The following is a 6619-nucleotide window of genomic DNA, read 5'->3' as shown; positions in this document are numbered from 1 at the left end:
GGTGTGCTCAGCATACAGCGGGACATCCCAGTAGGCTTGAAACTGGTCGTTTTCATATACCGGTTTGGGTTTTACTTGGGAGAACCATGGTGGGACTTTGTCAATAAGGTTTGCGTCCTTCAGGATCTCGAAGAACAGGATCTTCAAGGCGTTATTGTGCCTTTCCAAGTACTTGTTCTGGGCCAAGGTGGGACATCCAGCTAGAATATGCTGAACTGTTTCTGCTGATCTACTGCATAGCCTACATGCCACTTCAGTAGCTGGTCGGGCTCGCACCTTGTGACTGTAATATATTCGTGTTGGCAATAGTTGCTCGTAGAGCTCGATCACTCCTGCAACGGTGTTAGACGGACACAACGTCCAGTCCTTAAGCCAAGCAAAGCAGCCTGCTTTACTCAGACTTACATCCTCCCACCTACTTGTGTGTAGCTTTCCTTGCCACCTCTCTTCCCTCACAGCCTGTGTATTCTGCTTTTCTACAGTTTCCTTCAAGGCAACTTTGATCTTCTTGTCTGTGATTGTTACTCCCCCCTGGGTGATGCAGGGTGACGGGTGCTCAAGGTCCAGGCCAAGACCGAGCTCTGCTGCATACTTCATGCTATCCTTTAAAAATGAATGGTGTCCCACCTCACCTGCTCTTTCTTCAAACTTTCTCACAACTGCAATGGTCGGGTCCAGATTCTTGTAGACTTTCAGAGCAGCCTTTATCTTGACGAGTTTGTATTCTTGCTCGACTGATTTCAGCCCGCGCCCCCCTTTTTCCCTCGGGAGGTACAGTAATGCTGTCGAGCCTAGGGGGTGTTTGCCGCCGCTCTCAACGAGGATTTTTCGAACTTCTCTGTCAATTTGCCTAAGCTCTGCTATTGGCCAGCTCTGGGTCCACATTAGATACCCCAGTATGGGAAGGGCAAATTGGTTCGATGCAGCTACGCGGTTGTGATCTGACAGTGGACTTGACCAGATGACTGACATGCGTTGTAGGTATTCTTTGGCTGCAACATTCAAAGCTAACTTATCATCTTGTTTTAGGTTCTCTAATGTTCCCAGGAACTTGTAATAAGTTCCTTCCTTTAGATTTGTCAGTACTGCTCCGTCATCCAACTGCACACCGGTTTCATCCTTCACCTGTACGCCTCTCCTTACATGGACGGTCGCGCATTTCTTTGGGTTCCATTCTAAGCCTATATCTTGCATCGCACTCTTGGTTGACTTCAGAACCTTGTTGAGTTTGATCTCTGACGCTGCAAACGCCTTAAGGTCGTCAATATACAGCAAATCCGTTATCTTTGTGCTTAAGGGTTTGGACAACTTGTACCCCTCCGAAGCTCGTAGTTTCCAAGCCATAGGATTCATACACAGGGTGAACAACCTGGGGCACAATGCATCTCCCTGAGGGAGGCCGCGTCTGAATTGTATCACTTCAGACTTCTCTATCCCCTGCTTCGTCTTTGCGACGACTTTCGTGTTCCAGCTGTTGCACAGGCTCTCGATAGTGCGGCACAGCCAGGTTGGGAATCTGTGTAGAATCATCATCTCAGCAAGCCATTCATGGTCAACTGAGTCAAAAGCTTTCTTGACATCAATCCAGGCCATGCTCAAGTTACGTTTCCCTCTGTGACAGTCTTGTGTGACCATTCTATCAATGAGCAGGTTATCAACAGTGCCACTGCATCCTGATTTAGCGCCTCTCTGTTCTCCCTCCATTAGGCCATATTCATTTAGGTGACGATCCATTGGTCCTAATAAGCATGATGTAAACCACTTATACATAGTGTTCAAGCAGGTAATTGGTCTTTGGTTGCTACTTGAGAATTCTCCTGGCTTAGGGATCAACGTCGTTTTTCCCTCGGCAAACCACATGGGGTATTCAGAAGGACTCTGGCCGATGGATTGGAACGATTTGGTCACACCCTCATGCAGCGCATGTGCTTTCTTCCACCAATAGTTGGCGATTCTATCTGGCCCAGGAGCGCTCCAATTTCTTTTCTTCATGATAGTTTTCACTGCTTCAGTTGATTCAAGGACAAAATTCTCATTTGATGGTGGTGGGACATATTTATTAATTGCCTCTCTTACATCCTCAAGCCAGGCAGCATTTCTGTTTCCTGTTCCTCCTTCACTCCACACTTGCCTCCAAAATGAGCTTGCTTCTTCGATGTCTTCAAACTGATTGGCATCTGTTTCATTACTGATAGTGCTTGGGCGAGGTTTGTACTTAGGTCTGTTTAGATCCTTATCTTCCGCTATCATTTCTCCGAACTTTGCGTATACACGCCCTGGGTCAGTCTGGAACTGGTTGTTGAGTTCTCTGGATTGCTGTTGCTTTTTTCTCCGCGAATACTCTCTCTTTAATCTTCTCACAGTCGACTTTTTCTTTTCCATGTAATTCACTAGTTGCGCGACGGACAAGACTTTGCATTCTTCCAGCAGTACGGCTCTATTTCTCCTTCCTTTTTTCGTGATCTTTTTATTCGCTTTTAATCTTTCTACTTCTGCTGCAGCTATAGAGATCTTTTTCCGCATTTCAGATACCTTTCTTTCGTATTTAGCTTTCATTTTGTTTTGATAGTTGTTTTGTGTCGTTTGTGATATTGAGCTTTTTTGTTTTTTCCATCCTTTATGCAGAAGGAACGCTACAGTGACTGCGTGAAGCGCACAGTTTGCGATCCACAGATAAACAAAGGGGTCGTTAGTTTGGAAACTCGTGGTTTTTGTCAGTTCGGTGATGGCTTTATTGATGTTTTCAATTTCTTTTTGACTTGGTCTTTCTTTTGTTCTGGTGTCAATGTCCCGATTCATGAATTCCCCGGGCTCTGAACTAATTGAGTCAAATATCTTGATAGCCGAGTCCAACAAAAGCTTTGTTTCTTGACACAGCGATTCCTGTGGGACAGAGTGCTGTAACTCTGGCTCATTTGCATTTTCAAAAGTTTGTGTTTGCAAAGATTGAGAATTATTATCAAGCATATTGCAGATTTCTCTATCATTTTCAGTAGGTGGTCTCCTTGTCCCAACTCGTTCGCAAATAGTTTCTCCAACATTCCCCAGTGATTTTTCCTGCCTCGCCGCTTGATCTCTTAGGTGCTGGCACGTAAAATCATGACCCTGGTATCCCAGTTCGTCCCACAGTTCTTTCATTATTTTCATGTAGCCTTTCTTTCGCCCGTTCTCTTGGCCCGTTCTCTTGGCTTGATGATGCTAATTCCAGTGCCTTCCTTTTGCATTGCAGTAAATCGCTTATCATCTCATCCGTCCATCGTACTCTTCCTGTCGGCTTTCTGCCGATTTGGCGATTTCTTTCGCATCCTTCCTGCCCTGACATTCCATCTTCTTCAGTCGCCATTTTCGATTCAAATTGAGTGAAGTTAAAAACTTAAAATGTCTGGTATTAACAACGTTAAAATCGGTGTGAATAAGTGTTTTGAGTCGCCAACTTGCATGAGCAAGTAACCAAGTAGTTAAAAATACTTTATGAAATGGATTTGACGATCTAAACTTAGCAGGCTTTCAGAGGACGAAAATATTATTATTATTATTATTATTATTATTATTATTATTATTATTATTATTATTATTATTATTATCCATCTCTGAGGCAGATTGTTTGTAGTCTTGGTGAGAGGGTCCCTGCTAGTGACGAAGATTTAAACAAGATAGAGCAGTGTGTATGTGCCTTGTACAATGACCACAGATGCAACAGTGTGAATGAACTCAGGTACAAGTTGTTCTGCAAGAATACAAATCAGCAGTCACACCAGCTTCCACCGACAAAAGCAGCTCTGAAAAAGTACCTCAGGCGTGTCAACTATCAGGACCTTCCTCTGGAAGCATGCACTAGAGACGCAAATTGACCAGGCTTTCGATGGCCATGGGTGGCAGCTGAAAGATGGCTAACTGGGAATCTACTGGACCAACCAGCAGCCTCTGATTCCGTGATAGAGCTTGTTTGCTGTGGCTGCAAAGAATTATGTCAAACACGGCGCTGCTCCTGTGTTCACAATGGCCTTACCTGCACTGAGGCCCGTACATGCCAGGATATATGCAATAATTGTCTTAGTAAGGAAGATAGTGAAGATGTTGATGATAGTGATGACGATACTAATGATGATACCAATGATGATTAAAATGACAGTTAACTTAGGATTTGTTGATGCCAATAGTATCCGCTGTCTTGTTGACATGTCTCAACCTGTAAATTTTTAAAGTGCTCATGTTTACACGGAATGTAATTTAAGCGTCAGATATTATTGCCCACTCATAGAGTCAAAAGAGAATGAACCATAATCCCCTTAAATAATAATAATAATAATAATAATAATAATAATAATAATAATAATAATGGCTTTATTCAGCATTTCCACAAGGTGGCTCTTATTGGCTCATATTTAAGGCCAGACGTGAAAGAAAAAAACCTAGTGTTAGGAATAAGGACATGTTGAAACTGCAAATGCTTCTGTGCTCATCATCAAGACAAAAACAGCATTATAACTGTAAATTAAAAGTTTCGTTGACAACCGTTGCCATGGCAACCGTGTAGACAGCTAATGTAATGCATTAACTTTAACTTTTAGTTATCATAAGACAAAATATCACCCAATTCTTACAAATGCATCTTATATTTTTAGAGTTCATGAAGCTCTTCCCCCACGCCACTCCCCAGTTTTCGTTTACTTCAGCTGCAAGGGCTTCTGCAATATTCTTGAAAAATAACAGGCCACTAAGACCAAACATTTATGAATATTCTTTCCTTGAACCTCCTTTTTCCAGCCCGTGTTTTCAAAACTACAATCACTAGTATAATGTATACAGTGAAAGGGAGAAATGTAGCCCTAATTTGCTATTTAGATTTTGACAGTTGCCATGGCAACTAAAAAAACCATGTCTGTATAGTGTAATTCATACATTGTGATGAGTTGAGTAGTTTTGCCAAGTTTAGTGCGATAGTGTTTGGTATTTGCAGAGAAATTTATCTTTTTGTAGTTCTTACAGATTTGGGAGGCGTAGTTTATCCTTAACCACCCCCACCCCGCCAGAAAGATTTGTTTTTCTAAAGTAATCACAGGTTACATAAAAAGCAACCGGTAGATCATTAAAATATAGACAATAAGCTTTAATTTCCCACTAATTTCACTATGTCCTATAAGGAGTGCTACGAAAACCGATTTTTAGGCACATTTCATGGTTTGGCTCATGGACTATTCGTACAATCTACTGTAGTAGTTCAAGGCTACAAGAAAACTTTCTCGTGTGGGAACAGAACCCATCAGATCTACGGCTATATCCTGGCAAGGTCCAGTAGGGGGTTCCGCGGTCTTCATTGGCTCTTTAGTACAAAGAGCTCGTTAGTCTTTCAGCTCCCTTAGTATAAAGTACTCTAGACTGAACTTACAAAAAAGGGCTCTTTTAGCGTGTTGGTGTCAAAATTTGGAATAAGATACCGAATAAATTAAAATCATTAATATATAGATTTAGCCAAGCCTAAAAGCGGAGCTCCCGGGATGTTTATTCTTACAGCTGGCTGTAGGATTAGCGAAAATAAAAGGCTTTGGAATTGTCCGCGTTTTGGTTTTCCCGGATATTACTTAATTATGTCATTATCTTCGCTGCCTAACTAGTGAATTCCACGGTTAACTTAACCGGAAAAACCGAGTGATGGCATGAAACACGAAGGGATGAATGTGATATCGGTTTTCCCAGCGAAATTTACTGAATCGCAAGAGTTTAAAAGAAAACAAGCAAATCCTCGGCAAGCGAACGGAAAAGGAAAGAAGGCATTTCAGGGTCGACTGTCAAAAGCCAGTGAATAGGAATCACGGTAAAATTAGAAATCACAGACGTACTATAGATCGTGATGTGACAGATAATCTTAGTCGGTTCAAGGTCAAACAAGGAGTTTTATTGATGTACCAAAGTTATTCCACTTTATGTCTGAAAACGAGATCATGTACATTTGATGTATTTCATTACAACACGCCAGCTTGGCTTAGAACCAGAATCGGCTAGAAAGGACAAACTTCAAACAAGATCTTCAACAAATTAACTGTACCTGCTCTAAACAAACTTCTGAAAAGACAAGGTTGTGATATTTCTCCTTACGTTTACGAGAACTCATTGCGATTACATGTTTATAACATAAGCGCAAAATTTTCTTGTCAGTGTCGAGGCACATCGAAAAAGAGCGAATTAGGCAGACGGAGTAAAAAAACCCTCTTGTTCGCTCGCATTTTAAAGCCAAACAAACCAACAAACGGATCAATTATTTCTGTCCAAAAAGAGTACACATGATTCTTATTTAATTCCAGTTGAGAATAAAATTCGAGTTTCATTCGTGAACAAAGGAAATAAAACACTGAACCACTTTTTAGAAGTATGCATCCACTTGAAATAACGGTTTAGTGTCCAAGAACATAATTTGAGGGGTAATTTCTTGTCATTCTCGTTCTCTTTCTCTCTTCTTTCGTTTCTGTTCTTCAGTCATAGATCGTCGAGGCATCTTGCAACCTTAGTAGATTCAAAATTAAAACTCTTAAGACTTCTGCCAAAAATTTCATCTCAGAGCAGAAAGCAGCACTAAACAAATTAATAATAAACAATCAGCTTTAAGTTCACATCTCTCCAA

This window comes from Montipora capricornis, chromosome 12, assembly GCF_036669925.1.
Source record: "Montipora capricornis isolate CH-2021 chromosome 12, ASM3666992v2, whole genome shotgun sequence".
Classification (NCBI taxonomy): domain Eukaryota; kingdom Metazoa; phylum Cnidaria; class Anthozoa; order Scleractinia; family Acroporidae; genus Montipora; species Montipora capricornis.
Note: the sequence above shows the minus strand (reverse complement) of the source record.